We start from the raw sequence: 23,197 nt of genomic DNA on the forward strand, positions 1-23,197 counted from the left end.
ACTTTATATTAAACAAGGTTGCATGGGTACTCGTACCCACACCCCTGGTACTCGTACCCACGTACCCAAGTACCGGGTACACGTATCCCACGTACCGGGTACTTGGTGGAGAGCATCATAGCTAAGGACATTGATTAAGATTCTGATTTTTTTTTTTGTATTAGCTTGTTGTTTATCAAACTTAATTCAATACCAAATCAGTTTGAAACTTTGATACTCATTAACAATAAACTTTATCACTGTTCAAGTCAAAAGTTTATCATTTGCAATATGTCATATGGTTTAGGATCTTCTTGTTCATGTTTAAAGTCTGCCTTCTTTGTTATGCATCTAAGCATTTATCATGTATTATTATTTCAAACATATAGGAAATCTGAAACTGAAAACAGTACGTTACATTTGCAAACTTTATCACTGTTCTTGTTTTAAAAACCCATTGTCATGACTCATAAAATCAGATTTTTTATAAATATAAAAGTGTAATTTTAAAATAAGTTTGACATACCCAAGTACCTCCCTCCCCTATTATGAAAAATACTTTAAACATTCAGCAATAGCATATATATATATATATTTGACTTATGGCTTATATTTTCAAATATCTTGTTTTGAATGCTCAATGTCATGACTCATGACAGATATTTTGATTTTTATATTTTCTATAAAATATTAATTATATAGAAAAAATTAAGCATACACACGTACCCCCGTCCCCTATTTTGAAAAATATGCGCTCCCGTACCCGTTCCCGTTCCCGTACCCACGTACCCATGCAACCTTGATATTAAAGGATTGATAATCATAGAAGCAAAGTCAAAACAATCTACAAAGCTTGTAAGAAAGGTTGACCAAATGCTTCATATTATTCCAAATTCAAGTTAACCTTAAACAATGTTAGCGGTCACAAACAAAGAACTTAAAATTTGTCAACTTGCTGTAAATCATAGGTCAGGTGTATTGAAAGAAAAGGAATCCCAGATTTTAAATAATATTTCTAGGCTTTCTAGGGATGAATGAATCAAAAAAGTCATGCCAGTCTCTAAGATACATGGCAATAACTTCCAGACTTCTAATGCTCATGCAAAGGATGAATAGAGGAACCTGTGCAAGTTACTGTAAATCATAGGTCAGGTGTGTTGATAGAAAAGGTATGCCAGATTTTTAATAATATTTGTAAGTTTTCTAGGGATCAATGAAGTCATGAAGTCATGCCAGTCTCTGAGATACATGCTGATAACTTCCAGAGTTCTAATGCTCACGCAGAGGATGAATAGAGGAACCTGTGCATGTCTGGTTAGCTCCTCCAAAATTTTGCCTCCAATCCCTAGGTTACAACCTTATTTACACCAACAGTTAATGGTACACTATAACCTATAAAGCCAGTTTTCTGAGCTTCTAGAAGATCTGTAGACTGGCAGTTTGCTACTCTGTTTATGCCTATGTGTTTTTCCTTTCTTTTAGGAGACCTAATTTTTCATCCCTAGTATATGTTCTGAAGTGTGACATCCTGTTCTAGAGGACAATTCATATCCAGGCGTAACACACAGATCAAACACCAAACTGAAATCTCCAGCATTGAGAGGCCAAAGCATGGTTGTTTGCAACATACAGTGTTTAGGTGGTGATGCTAGACTCTAGGCCAATCGAAGATGATATTACCCACGTATCCAGACGCAATCAATAGATGGCATAAGAGTGCCAAACCGAATAACATAGCATAAAAGAGTGCTAAAAGAAGACTCCAACAATTAAAGTCAGATAATAAAAATTAATTCAAGGAAGCCATTTACTTAAAAAGTTAGGGATAAACCCAAAAAGGCAAAACCTGGGCAAGACCAAATATTAAATAAAATTAGAAACAAATGCACATTTGAAGCAAATGTCTCTTGTCAGAAAAGCTAAGATGGAAAACAATGCCTCTACTTTGCATCATACAGAAGAAAAGCTAAGAAACAATGCCCATGTTGAACACCACAATAGGTCCAATACGCACCATGATATGTTTTCAAGATAATAGCTCAAGCTCTTTCAAACAGGGAAACAAGACACTCATTGCAATGCCTCAAATACCATCTAGGATTGACAATCCACTAAATTGTGATATTTCTATCAAAATTCAACTATTTAGTTTTTTGAATAAAACTCATTGACCCATATTTCATGAGTAGTGATTTACAAGAACCCATGTCTCATGTGAATGAATGGATCACTTAGCATTCATTGCATCTAGGGGGTCAATGTTTCATTAGTGCTCAGTGATCCATTCATTCACATGAGAGATGGATTTTTGTCAACCACCATTTATGAAACTGTAGTGTTTTGAACCTTCGTGTGGTGATTCGACTGACCTCGAGCTAATAGGGTTGTATGGAATAACTGCACGTGTAGCAAAACTGTGGGCCATACGGTATTGGAGGGAGGAGGAAGTCGTATGTTTTTTTAGTGATATTAAGGACAAGGTGGACTGGATGAAGGCCATACGGTGGATCGGGGGTCAAAGTAGCCATACGGTGTGGAGATTCAGAGTGGTCGTACAGTGAGGAGGCTATGTGGCTGTACGGTGACCCAACTTTCAGGCCGTACGATGGTTGTACGATGGAGCAACATGCTGTACAGTGGAGTGGAAAAGAAGTATAGTGTGGGTAAAGGGTTATGCAAGGAGGTCGTACGGCCAATAGACCATGCAATAGGAGGGTCATACGGCCAAGAAGATCGCATGGAACACAAGTATACCATCCAGTGATGTATTGATTTGTTTGGCTATTTTTTGGAATGCAAAAAGATGAAGGGTGTGCGGATGGAAGAAAGAAACTCAATAATGCAATCTAACTTTAGAGATCCAAATTCATCAGATAGAACCAAACAATAATGAAAATAGAACACTAAACTTTCAATGAGATTTGCCAAAAGATGGTGCTCCGATTTCCAAAATCCGAGCAAAGTGTTACATGCAACGGAATAGGGTGCGGGTTGAATCCCACCGAAATCGAAATAGCCAAGTACGGAAGATCTTTCACTTCCGAAATAGCGAACAATCAAAGAATCCCAACTGAAATTCGCAGTACAAAGAAATAATCCAAAATGCATACCTAAAAGTCACCTACAAGCCATGCTTAAATACCCATCAGGAAAACTTTTCGAGAGTGTACAAAGATAGCTGATGAAAACTACGAAAACAAAACAAAAATGGGTCTGAGATATATTAAATCAATTGCCTCATTAACAATAGTTTGATAAATAATTTATTTTATAATGGGAACATCACAAAAACATGGGTCAATGAGTTTCATTCAAAAAAAGACATACTTCAATCCTCATAGCAATATCACAATTTGACTTCCTATGGAAAAAAATCTCCTAATTTTCAACCCACTAAATATTGAGAGGAAATTGACAATGCAATGTTTGTTTTCCTTTTTCATTTAGCTTATGAATAGGAGAGGATAGGTGACATTCCATGCCGAGTGTGACAAATCTATGATGCGCTTGGAGTTTTCACAAACAGGAGCCTCATATAATAGATTTACCATAATTGCACTAGTGATTGTGGCAACCAATGGCATTAGACACTCTCTCCCAAAACATGAAACAAGTCAACTGAAGGAAGAAATCAATATGGTGATCCTAAATTACTTCGTAGAATCCAATGTGTAAATTTAATGATTCTACAGGTAAAGCACCAAGCACCCCTAATTTGGACAATGTAAAAGGCATTAAGTGACCCCTATCAGTCTTTCTATGAATAGTATCATCTCACTTGGATCTTATAATGATACGATACCCTAAAGAAAAGACCACCCTATACTTAAGCATGTAGTGCAACAATTAGTCAGTCAATAAGCAAGTGATCCCATGTTCAAGTTCTTTAGTGGACAGCAATTGTGTTGGATAAGTTGGTATTTAGTGTGTTGTGTTCTATTGCATAGGGTGTAGACACCATTTAAAAAAATGTCAGATACTATAGAAAAGCATATGAACAAATAAATGTTCAAACTAAATGAATAAAAGATTTTAATAACGTCCACAAGGCCAAAGTAGCCTATAGTACCCTATGGGACCCCCCAAGAACACACCCTTGAGAAAGGTGCTAAGGTTTTAAGCACTTTGTAACCTCTTCTTGAGATCTCTTCTTCAACAATGTATTTTGATCACAAATTTTGTTTTGTCCAATTGTGTTTCTTCAAATAGAGTAATTAAATTGTCTACTTGTAGAATATCCACATAATTGGAACGGATGTAATTGTATGTTGGGCACTCCATAATAAAATGTCACTTTGTCTCTACCACACCCCTATAGTAGAATAGGTGTATCTTTTTCTTCCCATTTTTCCTTAAGTATCATCCATATACCTATTTCACACCTCAACTAGAGAGAACTACTCCTAAGTTGAGCTATGGCAATTTTTGCTCTCAATTGAATACTTTCTCCTATATATGCATTGTATCGTCCCTATTTCAGCCCCATTTAAACTCACCGTGGTTATCAATGGTCCTCGTAGGTTAAGTCCGATGGTTAGAGGGTCTCAATTGGTAGAACCAGAGGCCAATTCCGATTCTAGAGGAAAGAAGTGTTCAGGATTGCTCTTGTTTGGTTCAGTTTGTCACACTTACTATTTACTATTTATAGTAAGTGTTGATTTCAATAAAGTCAAGATTTCTATCTTTAGCAAGGTTCCTAAACAAGTTATGTTGTAGTGTTGAAATTTGGCATCCGTGGCTCGAATAGTTGTTCAAAGGAATATAGTAAGTCAATTCAGCAAAGCTGCTACTTTTGGCAAAGCGCTTGGATGTCTAGCTACTGCAATCTATATCAGGATTTATAATTCATTCCTTGAAAGACATTCATAGACTCTATTCACAATTATTTAACTATTTATAAAGTCATGTTTTTCTAATAAAATATTATAACGGGAAATCATAAATAATAAAGTGATTGGGGCCAAGTTAAATGTAATTAATCACATTTGATGAGGTGAATAATTAAGGTAGTCACATAAGAATTACAACCCCACATGAGACCCCAGGTTGGACGCTTAATTCTCTGACCCTATCGTCCAGCATTTTGGCTCCTATATCTTACAACATTGGGTGTCTAGTTGTCTGAGATAGCTCCGACCAGAACTCTGAAGGCTCTTGGCATGGTTAGTAGGTATCATTTGAGCATCAAGGTTCCATATTTAATTGCAAGTTAATTTCAGATATTAAATTGTACATTATTATGTAATGTGATATAAAATAAATGGAACAAGTAATCTCAATTGGTGAGTTGCTAGTGTTTTAGAAATGGTTTTCATGAATTTGCCAGTTATTTGTAAAAGAACTTGTTACAAGTATAAAAAAAATTATACAACACAAAAAAACTACATAAAAATGCAAAGATTTAAAAAACTAGTCAATTGTCAGAGTGATTAGAGAAAGATCCACCAGGGCTCATCACAGTGGTATCGGAGCCCATTTCTTGCAATCATTCAGGATTGGATTTTTTAGGCAACCAAAGAAGTTTGATCCTAATAGGGATTATTCACAGAGGGGAAGAAAAGAACAAAATGTTGAACGAGAAAAGGAAACACAATCGGACACAATGGGTGACAGGAGAGGTGGTAGTCTACCTAGGAATGCAATAAATAATGAGGATAGGGAACCCATGGAAATGTTCAAGGCTCATGCAGCAGTGCAGCAACAGATTTTTTAGCAGCTTACCACAGTCATACAACAAATCTCTTTGCCTAGAGGGAAAACTCATGAGAGGGAAGAGCGTGGTAGTGCAATTGGATGTCCCAATTCGAGAGTGATTCCTACAAGTACCTATGTCAAGCATAAGCATCTCATGTTCTTGAGGAAAGAATATAAGCAAAGCTTGTGTGGAGGAAGAAGAACGTGGAGCTTTTATTGATGATGTTTTGGCCATGCACGATGAGTGGGATGCATTACCACAGAGACTCAAAGATCATTTGCAATTTCACAGGTTTATGACCCAGAGGAGAGCACAACAGGCCTAGGTAGGAAAGAAGACTAAGGAACCAGAATGATGATTGTAAATATGCCACTAGCAAGCTCATTCTCCCTATGTTTGATGGTTGTGGGAATGTTTTTGCTAGAGCTTGGATTAATAAAGTTGATACATTTTTATTCTACAGCATATGGCAGAGGTAGATACAAGCAAGTTTGCAACTTTGCATCTAGATGGTGCAGCCCACGAGTGGTGGCATCATCAAATGGTCATTTTGCAACATAATCTCATTAACTTTTACCAAGAGTTCTCTGAAAGACTAGTTGAGCATTTTGACAAAAACGATCTAGAGTCATATTCAGAGATCTTGTTCAACTAAGACAAATGAGCAAATTGGATTCTTTATTGGATTCTTTCATTAGTTAGTTTCAAAGCCTTCTTGTGATGGTTCCTGATGTAAAAGAAAGACATTTGGTCATGTTATTTATTGAGGGTCTTCAAGAGCCTTTGAGGTAATAGCTTAAGGTTTTTGATGTTCCTTTCTTGCATGGGGTTATTAAGAAGGCAAGAAGCATGGAGCTTGCAATTTTAGCCTAAATCTAACACTTTGCCTTCTGAGGACGATCATTAACCAGTTGTTGTTCAAAACAAGAAACTAGTAGCAAAATATGATGAGGCAACTCATGAGGACTTAAGATAGATAAGAGAAGATAAATTTATTCATGTCCAACAAGACACCAACAAAGGGTCTATGGGATTGCCAGAAGTAAAGCAGCAAAGCATTACAAAGTAGGAGCACCAAACGGTGTCCGGAGGAAACAACCTAACAGCAAAGAAACCAATCAACCAAAGTAAGCAGGAGCCGCTAGAAAAGGCAACCCCGACCACTAGCTGGTCCGATCCACAAGGAAGAAATAAAGAATCGACGAATAGGCCATGGGAGAGAAGATCCCAAGCCGTCTTCGAGAGCTCCTGACAGTGCCAGTAAAAGAAAGTCATTGATGAATGGAAGTAGAACAAAGAAACAGCTATGTTATTGGTGTAAAGAACCCTATAATCAACAACATACTTGCCCACTGAAACCAAAGGGCAAAGCTAACCTTTCTGTGCGGGTTTACTATGACGATAATGATAATGATGATGATGATGATGAGGCTGAAATTCATATCAGCCACTTCTTATAATGTTTAGGCAATCATCATAATCAATTACTTATACAAATGATAGTTCTATGGCTCTCATAAGACATTGTTATTCTTTTCATGAATACCATTTATTAAACAAGTTATTACTTTACAACACAATCATGTAGTGATCCCAATAGAAATAGTTACACATATACTAATGTCTAAACGTAAATATGTATATGTATACACACACATACACATATATAAGTTACCGGATTCGCATATCAGATCCCGGATCCTAATTCAGGTCAGATCCGGATCCAGATCCGCGCATGGATCCGTGAGGATCCGGGCAGGATCTGTAATCCTACCTATGGATCCGTCAAGATCCACAGGGAAGATTAAGGATCCTGCCCAAATCCTCAAGGATCCACCGCAGATCCGTGTGAATCCACGCTAAAGGAGAAAGAAAAACTCATAAAAAGTGGGCCCATTCGATTTTTTTTAATTTTTTTTTTTGCCTAAGCCCTAAAAACAACCCTCTAAGTCATAATGCAACTTCATTTACTCTCTACTTTCCTCTCTATTTTGCTCTCTCATACTTGCTAATTTCAAGTAAAGTGCTCAAATTCGAAAGAGATTGGTTGTGGAGCTCCAAATACCTTGCAAGAAGTGTTTAAGGTATGCGTTTCAACCATATTCTTGAGTTCTTTCATAGATTATTGATTTATTTTTAATTTTTCAAATTTTCAAATTTTTGTGTAAGTGTATAGCATGGTTTTCTTTCATTTTTTTTCTAGATTGCAAGAATAGAACAATGTGTAGTCAAGGCTCAATGGGTGGGGGTGGGGCTGCAACACCAAGCTTCAAAATTGATAAGGGGTCTCCTTTATGGAGACACACAACAAGAGTCACACAATGTCTTGGGGGTGGGGCACACATATGGAAATGTAATTATTGCAATATACAACACAGAAGCTCCTATTCCCGAATGAAACTACATTTTTTGCACCCTGCGAGTAAAGGAATTAGCATGTGTCAGGGTAGTGATAAGAAGGGATTACCAACTGCACAAATAGCAGCATTGGCAAAAGAGCAAGATGATGCTGATAGAGCAGTTGCAAAAGAAAAATGTGGTGCTTCCAAAAGAACAAATACACCAACACCATCATCCGATCAAACAAACACAACAACACATACTTTTTTGCCTATGCCAACTACAAATGATGAAGATGAAGACCCATCTCCACTCACCCGCAAGAGAGGCCCACTAGATAGGGCATTCCAAAATGAAAAGAGAGACATTGTGGGTCGCAAAATTGGACATTGTTTAATTGCAAATAGTGTTTCATTTAATTTTGTGAGATCACCTTATTTTAGGGAGATGGTGGAAGCAATAAATGAAGCACCCCATGGTTACAAACCACTTGGTTATGACAAGTTGTGCACTACCACCATATTACATGATGAGAGAAAATTTGTAGAGGCTAAACTTCAACCAATAAGAGATTTTTGGGTTCAATCAGGTGTGTCTATTATTTCGGATGGGTGGAAAGATTGTAGAAACTGTCCATTGATCAATGTTATTGTTGTATGCCCTAAGGAAGCAATGTTCTTGAAGGCAATTGATTGTGAAGGGCAAATAAAAGATGCAAAATTTATTTCATGCATTCTCATTGATGCCATAGAGTCAGTGGGTCTTGATAATGTTGTCCAATTGGTCACGGACAATGCAAAGGTTTGCAGGGCTGCAAGGATAATTGTAGAGTCTAGATATGATCATATCTTTTGGACACCATGCACCGTCTGCTCTCTCAATTTAGTGATGAAAGAAATTGGCACCGAAATAGATTGAGTGAAAAAGATATGAGGACGTTGAGGAGATTCAAATGTTTGTGACAAATCACCACATGCCACAAATAAGTTTTAGGAGTTTCTCGGACTTGGAATTATTGAAGCTAAATTTGTAAATTTAATATATAATTGAATATTATTGGATTCCATAATTTTTTTTGTTGTTTACATTAACATGTTTTAATTTTTAAATCTATTACTAACTTGAGTTTAACATGTTCTTGCGTTATTGAAACCCGCTTTGCCTCTCACACAATTGTCTTGAGACGACTTGTGGAGGTAAAACAAGCATTGAAACATATGGTCATTAGCCCCCAATGGGGTGTTTGGAAGAATTCCAACACAGCAAGAGCCTTAAATGTGAGAAGAATGATACTAGATGAGGATTAGTAGGGTCTTGTGACTTATGTGTTGGAAATCAGCAATCCAATAATGGCAATGCTTCGCTTTGCAGACAATGATGAGTCATGCCTCGGGGATACTTATGATTCCATAGACAGTATGCTGGAAAAAATTAAAATGGTAAGTTCTCCGCTCTTTTACAACAATTTTTTATTCAAGAGATATTTAGATTCTAAAATTTAAATTGACATATTTACTAATTATAATTATTATTCATATCTCATATCCTAGGTCATACAGAGGAGGGAGAATGATCCTGAGGACAACCTTTCCAAGAAGGTGGAAAAAATTGTTCATCATCGATGAAACAAAATGACCACACCTTTGCACCTCCTTGCATATGCTCTATCCCCAAGGTATTGTAGTTCTTATCAAATGCTTGTGCTTACTTTATCTAATGTTTCTACTATTGATATTTGATAGTGTTCAATTGTCTTATGTTATCCCTAGGTACTATAGTGCAGACGTACTTCGCCTTCTAGGTTGAGTGCCACCATTTAGAGATGCAAAGGTTGCAAATGGGTATAAGAGGGCACTAGCTAAGATATTCCAAGATCCAGAGATTGGGGCAATTGTGAGGAGTGAATTTGTTGCCATCATCTCAGGAGAGGATTTCCACCTTATTGCCATAGCAGACCAAAGCAGGATGGGTGCCATCAAATGGTGGTACCTTCATGGGCAAGCCTTCATGTACCTCCAATTTCTTGCCATAAAGGTCCTATCCCAAGTAAGTTTGTAAAATTAAGCTTAAGGTTAACACTCTCAATTCCTTGAAATTATTATTTAATTTATTTATTTTGATTTGTTGTATTGATAATTTTTAATTTCTCCTTAGGTTGCCAGCTCTTCTGCAGCTGAGCAGAATTGGAGTACTTACTCCTTTATCCACTCAGTCAAACGTAACCGGTTGGCTCCAAAAAAAACAAAAGACTTTGTGCTCATTCACAATAATTTGCAGTTGTTGTCACGGAAGGATCCAATGTACAAGAAGGGGCTCGAAAAGCTTTGAGATGTAGCACCCGAGACTCCTAATTTAGATATAACAATCTGGGATCTTGCAAGATCCACTTTGATTGATGTGGATGATGAGGAGGAGGATTATGAGTTCACAATCCCCTCTACTACTAGTGGTTTGGGTTCCTCTACTGATACAGATGCAGCACTTGCAGCTCATCAATACCCCTCTGATGCCGATTTTATTGAAAATCCATTCGATGATTAAATCAAAAACTTTAGTCTTGACTATTGACTCTTTTATGAGTAAATCATGTTACAAAATTTAACTTTAATGATCTATATTTTGAATGTTACAAACTTTCACTTTCAATAATTCAATGTGAATGTGAATGTGTTGATTTTCTTTATAATCGTGAAAATAGATTAATTATCATTGATCAAGTATACTAAATTCATAGATGCATACTAGAATCATAGATTCATGCTATGAAATGATTTAGTTTTAGAATTATGTATATTTCTCTTATTTTTTAGTATATATAATGCATATATTTTATATATTTTATATTTATATATATATATATGCACAAATCCTCCACGAATCATAATTGGGGGAAAAAAATCCTAAATCCACGTATTTGATTCACGAGCCCCAATCGGATTCATGTCATAAATCGGCAACTAAGATATATATATATATATATATATATATATATAATTTTATTTATTTAGTTTGAAACCTTGCCAACCCTAATCAATCCAGACAACGAAATACATTGACATACCATGCCCAAATTAAAATTGTACCCAAGGTAGACAAGCACTAAATTATCAACTATATCTTATAGTATGATATAATTGAAAAATAATATTATTATACATGTTTATTAAATATTGTTTATTTTATTTATTTAGATTTTAATATTATAGGTTTCTATTATTTAACTTTTATTTATTATTAGATCCTACTTGAGACAACGACTTCACACTAACTCATCAATATAACACTTCAATAAAGTTACAGAGATTGGACACCCTTGTTTGACACAAATATCGTTGAGGGCTAGAAGATTTCTACAATCCATGAGATCAATTGGATTTACCGCTTTTGGAATTATTTGTGTAAGTTTTTTGCACGAAAGTGTTGGCTAAATATTTTGTAAGTTACTAGAATTACAACTTACAAAATGGGAACTTCAGGCAACAATATTGTGACATAAATCTCTCCTCTCAGCAATAGGAGACACTCCCTTCTTACCGCAGTTGGCTACAACAAAAACCAAACTAGAATTGACAAATGGGTGGTTCACTTGATCTATTCCTCTTCTTTTAGGAATGATCTTACACTTACAGCTACTATTTGCAATTTAACAAAAGAAATCTATTGCTACGATAATACTAGTGGCTTAATAGTTGATGTAAGAACAACCTTAAGACAGCTGTTATAACTTGACTTGTGTGGTTGATAGGAAGAACCCAAAGTCTCCTACAAGCAACCTTCTTGAAACAAAGGGTGAACAGCTGACAAAGCTCAAAGTCTTTGTTCAACTATTCTGATATGAAAAAATATACTGAGTAAAACTCAAAGTCTTTTTAAGTCCTAGTACTTGCAGCCACTACCAAACTATAGCAATCTTGTCTATGAAAGCTCAAAGTCTTTCAAGAAGAACACTAAATGTTCAAATGCTTCACAAAGAGAGAAGTAACAAAGAGGAATTAATCAATGCAATGTAAGAAATAAAGATTGATTCCAAGCCTCACAACACAAAGTTTGGGAAACACTTGCTTCTTTATTCACTTCACAGATTTGCAACAAGAAATAGAAAGCCTTCAAGTTACAAGCCCAACCTTCTTCTATAAATTAAAAGATGATTATTTACAATAAGCTCTCCTTTATTTAAGAAAATAGGAGAGAGAAAAGTGGAGGGAAAAGAGGAACTCCTCAACCACTTTGACTTATTCTCAAACAAACTCCTAGCTAACTAATTTGTCTTATTCAAAATTGCATGCCTAATGCGATTACAATTTGACTACATGACTCGATTGTACAAGGACATGTTATTCTGTATTTACAACAAAATCGCTCTTTACATGTAACCTTGTCATCCTACTTCTAAAACATATGGAAAATGAAATGTTCACAGAATATCAACAATCTTTGCTAATTTTTGCAATGAGTTACTCATAACTTCAGCATCAGGCTCACCAGTGTACTTAGGCAACCATTATGATCTTTCGATATGTACTTGTTGCTTCCGATTTTTCTTTGATAGAAATTTGCTTCTTGCTTTGTACTTCATCTAGTGAACACTTCCAAATTGCAAATGCATTCATTACACTGATATTGAAATCATCCGCTCAAAGCTATAAGCGAAATGCTTCAATGAACCCTGTAAAAATATCCTCTTCTTTCTAGAGTTTATTGTTCTCAATGATAACTCCACATGACAGCTTCTTGTAACATTCATTAATCATATCTTCTTGTTCATTCATCTTCATTATTGCTGCCATGTATTTCATGAGTTGTTTCAAGACTTGTTCTTTTTTAATCACCATATGCTTGTAATCATGATACATCTCAACAGATGAGATAACTTCATAATCACATAAATCATCCAAATCAAACTCCATCATGCTCTTCCAAGCACCAATGTCTCCTTCCAGCAACTCTAATTATCATTTAAGTGACTTTTGAATATCACTTAAATGAACAACAATTTCCATTCCTTTCCTGAGCATTATGTGGATATCTCGAATAACCTAAACACCTTGCTATTGAATACTGGCAGCCCACTCTAAAAGATCCCCAATCACAGTGACCTTCGAAATTGATGTTTGTTTCAAAATTCGAGTCTTTGACCATAATTTTGTACCTCTAAATAGACTTTATAGAATTCTAATTTCTTTCTGGTTTTTTCTCGTTTTCAAGTTTTAGGTGGTTTTGAACATATATGCAAGTAACAAATAACAAATAACTTTGAACTTAGAATGGTGAGTAGCATTCATATATTGAAAACACTTAATAATTTGGAAATGATTCAAATTATACAAGGCATAATATTCATTTTTTTGCAGTCAAAGAAATAAATATATCAAAAGGATTTATTGGTGTTTACAACAGAAACCAAACTGAAATTGACAAATGGGTGGTTCACTTAATCTATTCCTCTTCTTTCAAGAATTATCTTACACTAACAACTACTATTTGCAATTTAACAAAAGAAATCTATTGCTACAATAATACCTGTGGCTTAATAGTTCACATAAGAACAACCTTAAGACAACAGTAACTTGACTTGTGTGGCTGATACCAAGAACCCAAAGTCTCCTACAAGCAACCTTCCTCAAACAAAGGGTGAACAGCTAACAAAGTTCAAAGTCTTTGTTCAACTATTCTGATATGAAAAAACATACTAAGGAGTAAAACTCAAAGTATTTAAGTCCTAGTACTTGCAGCCACCATCAAGCTATAGCAATCTTGTCTATGAAAGCTCAAAGTCTTTCAAGAGCAACACTAAATGCTCAAATGCTTCACAAAGAGAGAAGTAACAAAGACGAATTAATCAATGCAACGTAAGAAACGAAGATTGATTCCAAGCCTCACAACACAAAGCTTGGGAAACACTTACTTCTTTATTCACTTCACAGATTTGCAAAAAGAAATACAAAGCCTTCAAGTTACAAGCCCAACCTTCTTCTACAAATTAAAAGATTATTATTTACACTGAGCTCTCTCCTTTATATGAGAAAATAGAAGAGAGAAAAGTGGAGGGACAAGAGGAACTCCTCGACCACTTTGACTTATTCTCAAACAAACTCCTAACTAACTAATTTGACTTATTCAAAATTGCATGCCTAATGCGATTACAATTTGACTACATGAGTCGATTGTACAGGGACATGTTATCCCGTACTTACAACATAATCGCTCTTTACATGTAACCTTGTCATCCTACTTCTAAAACATATGGAAAATAAAATGTTCACAGAGTCTCAACAATCTTTGCTAATTTTTGCAATGAGTTACGCATAACTTCAGCATCAGGCTCACCAGTGTACTTAGGCAAACATTATGATCTTTCGATATGTACTTGTTGCTTCCGAAATTTCTTTGATAGAAATTTCCTTCTTGATTTGTAATTCATCTAGTGAACACTTCCAACTTGCAAATGCATTCATTACACTGATATTGAAATCGCCTGCTCCAAGTTGTAAGAGATATGCTTCAATGAACCCTATAAGAATATCCTCTTCTTTCTTGAGTTCATTATTCTCAATGATAACTCCACATGACAACTTCTTCTAACATTCATTAATCATGTCTTCTTGTTCATTCATCTTCATTATTGCTGCCACATGTTTCATGATTTGTTGCAAGACTTGTTCTTTTTTAATCGTCATATGCTTGTAATCATGATACATCTCAACAGATCAGATAACTTCATAATCACATAAACCATCCAAATCAAACTCCATCATGCTCTTCCAAGCACCAATGTCTCCATCTAGCAACTCTAATTGTTGTTTAAGTGACTTTTGAATATCACTTAATTGAGCAGCAACTTCCATTCCTTTCCTCAGCATTCTGTGGATATCTCGAATAACCTGAACACCTTGCTATTCAATACTGGCAGCCCACTCTGAAAGATCCCCAATCACAGCAACCTTGGAAATTGATGTTTGTTTCAAAATTCGAGCCTTTGACCATAATTTTGTACCTCTAAATAGACTTTATAGAATTCTGAAGTAACAAATAGCAAATAACTTCGAACTAAGAATGATGAGTAGCATTCGTTATTGAAAACACTTCACAATCTGGAAATGATTCAAATCATACAAGGCATAATATTCATTTTTTTGCAGTCAAAGAAATAAATATATCAAATGGATCTGTTGGTATCTACAATGAACCTAACACCAACTGTAAAAGGTTTTACAATCACAAAATATGGAGACTTTATAGCCACAAACCCCGGTATGATCTCCAAACTGCAAAACATGGCTGCTAATAAGGAATGGCACCCACAATACAAGCTCGAGCTGCCTCTGGAAGAAACGCCCAAGTTGGAATAGGCTCGCCGCCTAGCTAAATGTGATGTTTCCTTTTGAAAAATGGTGCTATGAAGAATGTTGATCCTTACCACAGAGAATAGTACCTTCCAACTCCAATACTAAATCACGAAATCCTTGTTGAGGTTTGTATCCCAACACTCCAAACTTCAGGTTTTCGTCCCAAGCCTTTCAATTGCTTCGCCTAGCTAAATGTGATGTTTCCTTCTAATAAATGGTGCTATGAAGAATGTTGATCCTTACCACACATAATAGTACCTTCCAAATCCAATACTGAATCACCAAATCCTTGTTGACATTTGCGTCCCAACACTCCAAACTTAGGGTTTTCATCCCAAGCCTTTGAATCGCTCCACTAGAGCGATTTCCAATTTCACAAGCTTCAAATGTCAAAAGATTCTCCACAATTAGGTCTTCATCTCCTTATAACTCCTCACAAGTGCAAATTGAACCCTAAAAGAGAATTATACTTTGCACTTTATAATAAAATAACATTTTTCCAAATAAAGGTGTCCAAGCTATAGGAAAAACATTACTTTATTTAAATGTCATAGCTCAAAGCGCCAAAAGGTCTCTAGATAGTGAATATAGTTTATAATAATTCAAGACCTTTCCAACGAGCTATAACGCAATGGCACCTTTGACCAAACGAAGCTATGTTCCCCTTATTATTCTAAAATCACTATATAAATAGCCTTATTATAAATTATTTAAATGCTAACTTAGGAAATATTTAAATATACTAAAATATTCCCCATTTGGCCTCTAAAAAGCCCAAACCAACCAAATATACGTGAAATTAACCATGTCACCTATTTGTGACTGATACCAGACAAGATGGGTTAACTAGTAGTCCCGTCCCTATAATCTAGGGATGCTCCTAGAAACTAGGGAACACACCCTGTCGTTCTGGAATTGAAACAATGGAATGGTCCCGTGGAACCTCACATCTGGAAATTGTCATATCCTCCTAAAAAGTAGGGATACCCCCTAAAATTAAGGAACTGCACCCAACTGGCTCACAACTACCTGTAAAGTCAAGCCCAGTCACTAAATATCCTATATGAGTCTCTATCCACAACTACTAGCCTACGAGACTCCCATGATAGGCTAACTCACATAACTGTGTTAGTTAGACTAAAGAGGGGATATGACACACTCATCTACAACTTGCGTCTCTCTTTTGATTCTTTCAATACAGTTGGAAGAAGCATGTTCAACACTTGAAGAAGATTTCTTTATCTCTTCAATTGTTTTCAAAAGATGTGCATTCTCGTTTTTTAGCATATTTTTCTTTTCCCACAACCTATCATTTTTCAGATCTAATGAGTCAAGTGCATCTTGGGCATCTTGCTTGCAGCCCAAACGTGTTTGTTTGCCAAGTTCAATCCTAAAAAACTTGCAACCAGCAGGTTGCATTTCTTATGTCGATTTCTCAATGTGACGTTCAAGAACTTTTGCATACTTCATGTTGTTATCATCCACCACAACCCGAGATATTGTCTTAGCTTTTATGTTCTTTGAAACCCTTGGCCTAGCAACTTGTCTGTCAAACTCCTTAGGTAAGATTTCTTCTTTCTTCCTCTTCTGTGTGGTAGTGCTCAACCATGGGGGAAGGCTCAAAGAAGATGTATCGGCTGAAGTAGTAGTCACCATTGTTAACTCTGAATTGTCCTACATGACAATAATAACTATAGCAGGTGCCTCAGTGAGTGGTTGTAGGACTAGGACTGCTATGTGTAACTCCATTCATGAAAATCTCCAACTAAGTTGAAGTCACATCAAGCAACGCCGTAGACCAAGTAGTAGCAGAAGGGATTGACAAGGAATATGTATCAAACAAACTCTCGTAATCATATTGATCTCCTCCCATCTCCAATGTAGGTGTAGCCTAGGACAAGTAATGTTCAAGTTATTGCCATAGGATCCTGGAGAGATGGATGCTCAACGGAGAATGCATCCATGGCCATGCTCAGGGGTTAATCATGAGATTCAACTGATGCTAGTGGAAAATCTAAAAGAGAGGTTGCTGCAAGAACCTCAAGAGGACACAGAACCAATGGTGAGGGCTCACTTGATTTCCTGGCATCATCATCACTTGAGTCAACTTGGATTGCTTGATTTTCAATCCCTTTACCTCAAGTACTCTCAACTCCTTCCCTCTTTTGATGGATAGCTTGGGCCAACTTCAAACAAGAAATTCAAATGTCAATGATGATGCCTCATCTTTACCTTTACCTTTTATCTTAGATCTCAACCCAATTGGACCAGCAAGATCAAAGTCTTTCCCAAGCTTTATCTTGATGGACTTGAGACCCCTTCTTCTCATATAGGTGTTGATATTAGCAAGAATGGATTGAAACCGATCCCAAATCAAAGTGCTTTCCTTGCATGACCATGTAGGAGGAAGAATGGGAAATTTCTCCACATTATCTTGAACACAATCAAGATCTAAAATTTAAGCATCATCCTCAAATCTAGGAGGGATTGCTACTAAGTTGAAATCCACAATTAGTTTTGCAGTCATCCGAGTATAGTCCATGCACCATATATCCACTTCGATGTGTACATTAATCCAGATATCTTCTAGACGATGTATGTGTAGGAATTGCTTCCTCATTTTGTTATGTAGTCCTCTCCAACCAAAGCAACTTCTCGCTGCAAACCTCTTTAACGTGATGCTCTGAAGTTCAAACTCCGCGTTCTTTGCTTTAAGCATGGTATCCAAAGAGTACCCACCAATCTTCAAGAGATTTCGTAATGAAATACCCACTCCTGACCTGTGCTTACTGGATTGATAAGCTTGTACCTCCATGAGTTGCCTTGTCAATTCCATGAGTATAATCTTATCTATAGGGTACCTTGGCAAAGTGTATGGCTCTCCTTTGAAACATCCAACTCACAAATAATGAAGTTGGGAAAATGTAGAAACATGCAACCATACCCATTTACTTTGTTCCACGCCTCATCGCAAACACACTTGCTTTGGAATTGCTTCTCAAACAAGCACATGTGATGCCCAAAAAAGGCATCCTAAACCCTTCGGAAATGTATACGGATTTGCTTCAAAGGCAATTGATCATAGTATTCCCACGCCTGCACTATAGACCTGTCATTTTTAGTTGACAAACCTGAGAAGGTACTGAGGGCAGTCGCAATATACACCAAGTAGGAATTCATGTTGAACACTCCTGTAGACAATAGCTAATCACAAATTGAATCACTCACTAGTTCAACCCAAAATACATTCTTCTTTGAGCTTATAATGAGAGAGATGTACTTATACATCCACATTTCGAAGGTGTTTGAATTCTTGAGCCCTGCTAAGCGACTGAGCAATGAGATGAGATCGTTTATTTCGTCTTTGAGATCACAATGGCACATGCCCTTTATTGGCCATCTAACAAGATTTGGCCTCTTAGTGATCAACCAATTATCACTGACCAACTTGGTGCAATAGGAGGTATCCTCATTCCACCGCTCCAAAGATTTTTGCCTTGTCATATGTATGACAACCGGAGTGTGAGGAACATGAAAAATACGATCAATAGTCTCTGGATCGAGAATAATTATAATATTACCATAATGATCTCTGATTGTTCGAGAGGGTCAATCAAAGTGTTTTGCACATGCAAGAATGAATTCCAACTCATCAGCTGCCAAAGGAAAAGTGGAAAATAGATGAATATGTCTGCGCGTGATCCATGTCATATTCTCGGGAGCTTCAACATCAACTCTTGCAAGGAAACCTTCAATGTCCATATGAGATATGTCGGTATCCTACACTTCATCACAATAGGCAGTTGCTTGTGACAGTAGAATGGAGTTATTATACTAATCATAATGATACTTCATTTTCTATTTGTCTTTGCGCTTTTCTTTTGTAGGTTTTCTTGGCATTGCAAAATAGTACACCTGCACAACTATCACATGAAAATCTCATAAAGTGAGAACATCTTCATGTGAGGGATCCATGATAAGTTTTTGGTGTAAAAACATGGGTTTGGGACAAGCTATGGATAGGGAAAATGAATGGAATTATTTAGGATGGAGGATTCCAATGGGTCAAGCTCGAAATGACTCAAATATGAGTAAAATAGCAAAAAAAAGGTTTTTCCAAGTGAATGGCATATGTGACCAGCAAGCTTGGAATTAAGTGAATAAGGGGAAAAATGAGTAACACATTGAGCATAGCACATTTTAACAAGTGCAAATAGTGATACTCTATCCGACAAGCATGTGGGAGAAACATCAACCAAAGGGAAGTCATATGGAAGTATATGGAAAGCATAACAACGGGGTTTTAACTTGCATTCACATGTCGGGACAAAATGAACTTGCTTTTCTTTTGAAAACGAGATTTTACACCCAACTGTGTATGTAAGAAATATGAAACCTTGTACATGAAACTTGGAGAAGAAGACGGAGATAGAAGAAACAACTTCATGTACATTAAAGAAAATGGAAATGACAAAGATTTGCAAGAACAAAAAAAGCAGATATTACACAAATGCCTTGAGGAAAATAACAAAGGAGTTTTACCTCAACTCCACCAATAACGAGAAAACAATTCTTTATCCAAATCTTGAGCAAATCTGAAATAAATAAAATAGATTTTGGATTTTAGATCTGTCCAAAGCCAAAGACTTAAATAGATTTCAAACATCATGGTTCAAATTTGGACATGTAGAGATAGTTAGAGAGATATAATTGCCCAAAAAGAAAAACAAACTTTGACCTGGCAAATCCATATGCAACAACATATAAAAATAGTGCCTAGGGCAAGAGATTAACTTGAAAAATGATTTTAAAAAACAAGTCAAAAATTTAAATACTTACCAAAGAATACTTCTTGAAGGGATTCAATGCCAAAACTGCCTAGGAATGAAACATTTTTCGTGAAGATCATACCCTAAACAGGCTGTTTTTTGTCAAAACGCATATATTAGAAACATATGCAAAACCTTCAAAAATCACCACTCTTCTTAATAGGGAATTTGCAGCCTTCAAATGCCTTTTAGAGAGCCGTTAACATGTTATAAAATACATGCATTCTTAGCAAAAATAGCCACTTCAATGGAATAGGGCGTTTTACAAACTAGAACACGTTTTTGAGGAGCTATTGCATGTATTTAAAATTTATGCTTTTTATTGGAAAATCGCCACCATAGAACTAGAGGTAACGAGCGCTCTGTAACTGTGTATGGCAGCCAGACACCTATGTGCCTCGGCTTTTGTACCCTAGTTTGTGGTTATTGCCCTGTTTTCTGCTTTTGTACCCTGGTTTTCATTGTTTTTAATACTTTCAATACTTGTTTGTTGGTGTGCATCTCTGAGTCACCACTTTCTTTCGTGATTGTTGTTTGTGTGTCGTTTGGGCAATCATGGTTGAAGGTGGAGGAGAGATGTCTACAGATATGGTGAAAGTTGATGAGGTTTTAAATAGCACCCATGACCAGGATAAGCAAAAGGAAGTGCCTGAGAAATTGTTGTATAAGGCAGTGGTGGAGTCTTCAACCTCTTGCCTGTCATCTACTTTGTTTTCTAGCAAGATTTGCAAGAGCACCCCAGATGGAATTCTAAGTGACGGAGCCACAACGAATAGATATAAACTCAAGGATGGAAGCAACTTCGCATCTAGTGTTGGTGGAGGAAAGGAGGAAGGTAAGATCCCGCCCCATGAACTGAAATCCCTTTCTCTCTCACCGAATGAGGATAACGTATGAGCTATTAAAACTGAACAATCTCTGCTAAAAAATGTTGCAGTTTTCTTTGCATGCTTAGATAAAGGTTTTTTGCCCTCTGGCAAGTTTTTTGATGAGTGGTTTGTAAGTGTTTGGGGTAAGAAACTTGGGATTCATGTTACTTTCTATAGAATGGTTTAAAGAGGGCATTTTGTTGTATTTGTCAAGACTCATAGTATGCAATAAAGAAAACTAAGCAAGAAATTTTGGAATGTGGGTAAATCTCTATAATAAAGAAGAGCCTTCCCATGGTCGCCCTCCAGGAATGTAGAAGTGTTTGCTAGGGCTTCACTGAATTGGGTCGAAATTGAGAATTTGAATGTTGAATTTTGGCTTGTTATCCATCAACTATTGAAGCATATTGGCTTGGTTCTGCAAATAGAACAATCAAAGACTACTCTCCCGCATTTAAATGCTAGGGTTTTGGTTGCTCTCTAACCTGGAATTGTATTCCCTAGTAGAATCTCCCTTAATGTTGATGCTGAAGCTTTTCAATGGAAATTTTCTCAACTTGGTAATTTAGGTGCTTGTTTTCATTGCAAAAGGAATGGACATGCAACAAAGGATTGTCCAGATTTATTTAGACCCCAAACTGCTAACTTTGAGGTATCTAAAGATAATCCTAACAAAGTCTCTAGTTTTGAAACACAGATTCCCTCAAAACAATCCTCAGGAAACTCTGACAGCATTCTAGGGATAGATAAGCCTATGGAAAATGATAAAAATAAAATTTATGATGCTGTCCTAAAAAAGGAATTTGATACTATTGCCAATCCCCTTTATGATACTGAGTCAACTCCTACTAATGATCTCATTCCTAAGTCTAAGATCATCCCAAGTGGTTCTTGCAGGTTAAAATCCATTATTTGTCCAAAAGATAGTGTTGTTGAACCTTTGGTTGAAACCCCCATCAAACTTAATGCTCAGCAACTTGCTGTTAATTCTCTAGCTGAAAGGGCAGAGTTGGTTAAGAATGCTAATCACACTTTGACTGATAAGAATATGCAATTGAAAATGGATCGAAGTCTTTAGGGATGGAAATCTCTCCAAATATAACTAGAATTGAATCACCTTTTGTTGAAGTCACCAATAAAAAGAATAAGAAAAGAAAGGGCAATGATAATCAGATATTAACCAATTCTATTAGTTATAAAAGTAAATAGGGAGATATCACTAATTGTTATACCAGATTGTATAACAATGGTAAGAACAACCATAAAAATCATGAACATGATCAAAGTCCATAGCCAGAATGTTAGAGGGTTGGAGATGAATGATAGGAAGTACATTGTCAGAAGATGGTGCAGTAAACTTATATTAAGATTTTTTTTATTTTTTTCCAAGAAAAATGAAGTAGTTAGATTTCAGCCTCACGCTATTCTAAAAATGCTTTTGGATCATGCTACTGCATTCTACTCCAACCATGAAAGAGGAAGGGGGTAGTTGCTATTCTTGTGGGACCTAACTGGGTGGATTATATAGTGAATAGAGGTGTTTATCCTTGTTATAGGGCTTTATGGATTATATTCTATAAAGATGTTCAAAGCTTTGCATTGTGTAATTTCTATGCACCTAATGACTATAGAGACCAAGCTGAACTGTGTGAATGGGCTTCAAATAACTTGCCTAACAACAGGTCAATTTTTATTGGTGACTTTAATATGGTGGAACATAGGGAGGTGTAAATACCCCTAGCTGGTTATAGTTCAACAATTAAATGTTGACACATTAATTACCATGACAAATCAGGAGTTCGACATTTTCTCAAACAATTGCTCAGTAATTCAGTTATCAAAGTGTGTGTTTAAATTTTATCACAACTGGAAATAGTGAAATTCTCAATAATAATACTGAATTTTGACTGCATACACAATATAGAATCTCTTCTTCCCTTTATTTTGAAACATTTGCCACTCATATGTTAAGATATATGTACCCACTTGCAACTTATTGCTGCCACTGAAAACAAATTGATTACATAAAATTTTGGAACTAATAAATAATTACTAGAACCTGATTTTTACAGCATAACTGCTGGTGTTGCCGGTTGAAAGGAGTATCCAGAATGTATTAGAAACTACTTCTCCTTGCAG

General features: G+C 36.2%; 1 protein-coding gene across 4 annotated transcripts in view; it reads right to left on the minus strand.

The window, feature by feature from the left end:
• LOC149569670 (putative serine/threonine-protein kinase SIS8) overlaps positions 1-23,197 on the minus strand; it is a 311,948-nt gene that overhangs the window by 180,869 nt on the left and 107,882 nt on the right. The gene's annotated exons all lie outside the window — the stretch shown is intronic.

This window comes from Cupressus sempervirens, chromosome 3 (assembly GCF_028749045.1).
Source record: "Cupressus sempervirens isolate cs-2001-9-10 chromosome 3, ASM2874904v1, whole genome shotgun sequence".
Lineage (NCBI taxonomy): Eukaryota > Viridiplantae > Streptophyta > Pinopsida > Cupressales > Cupressaceae > Cupressus > Cupressus sempervirens.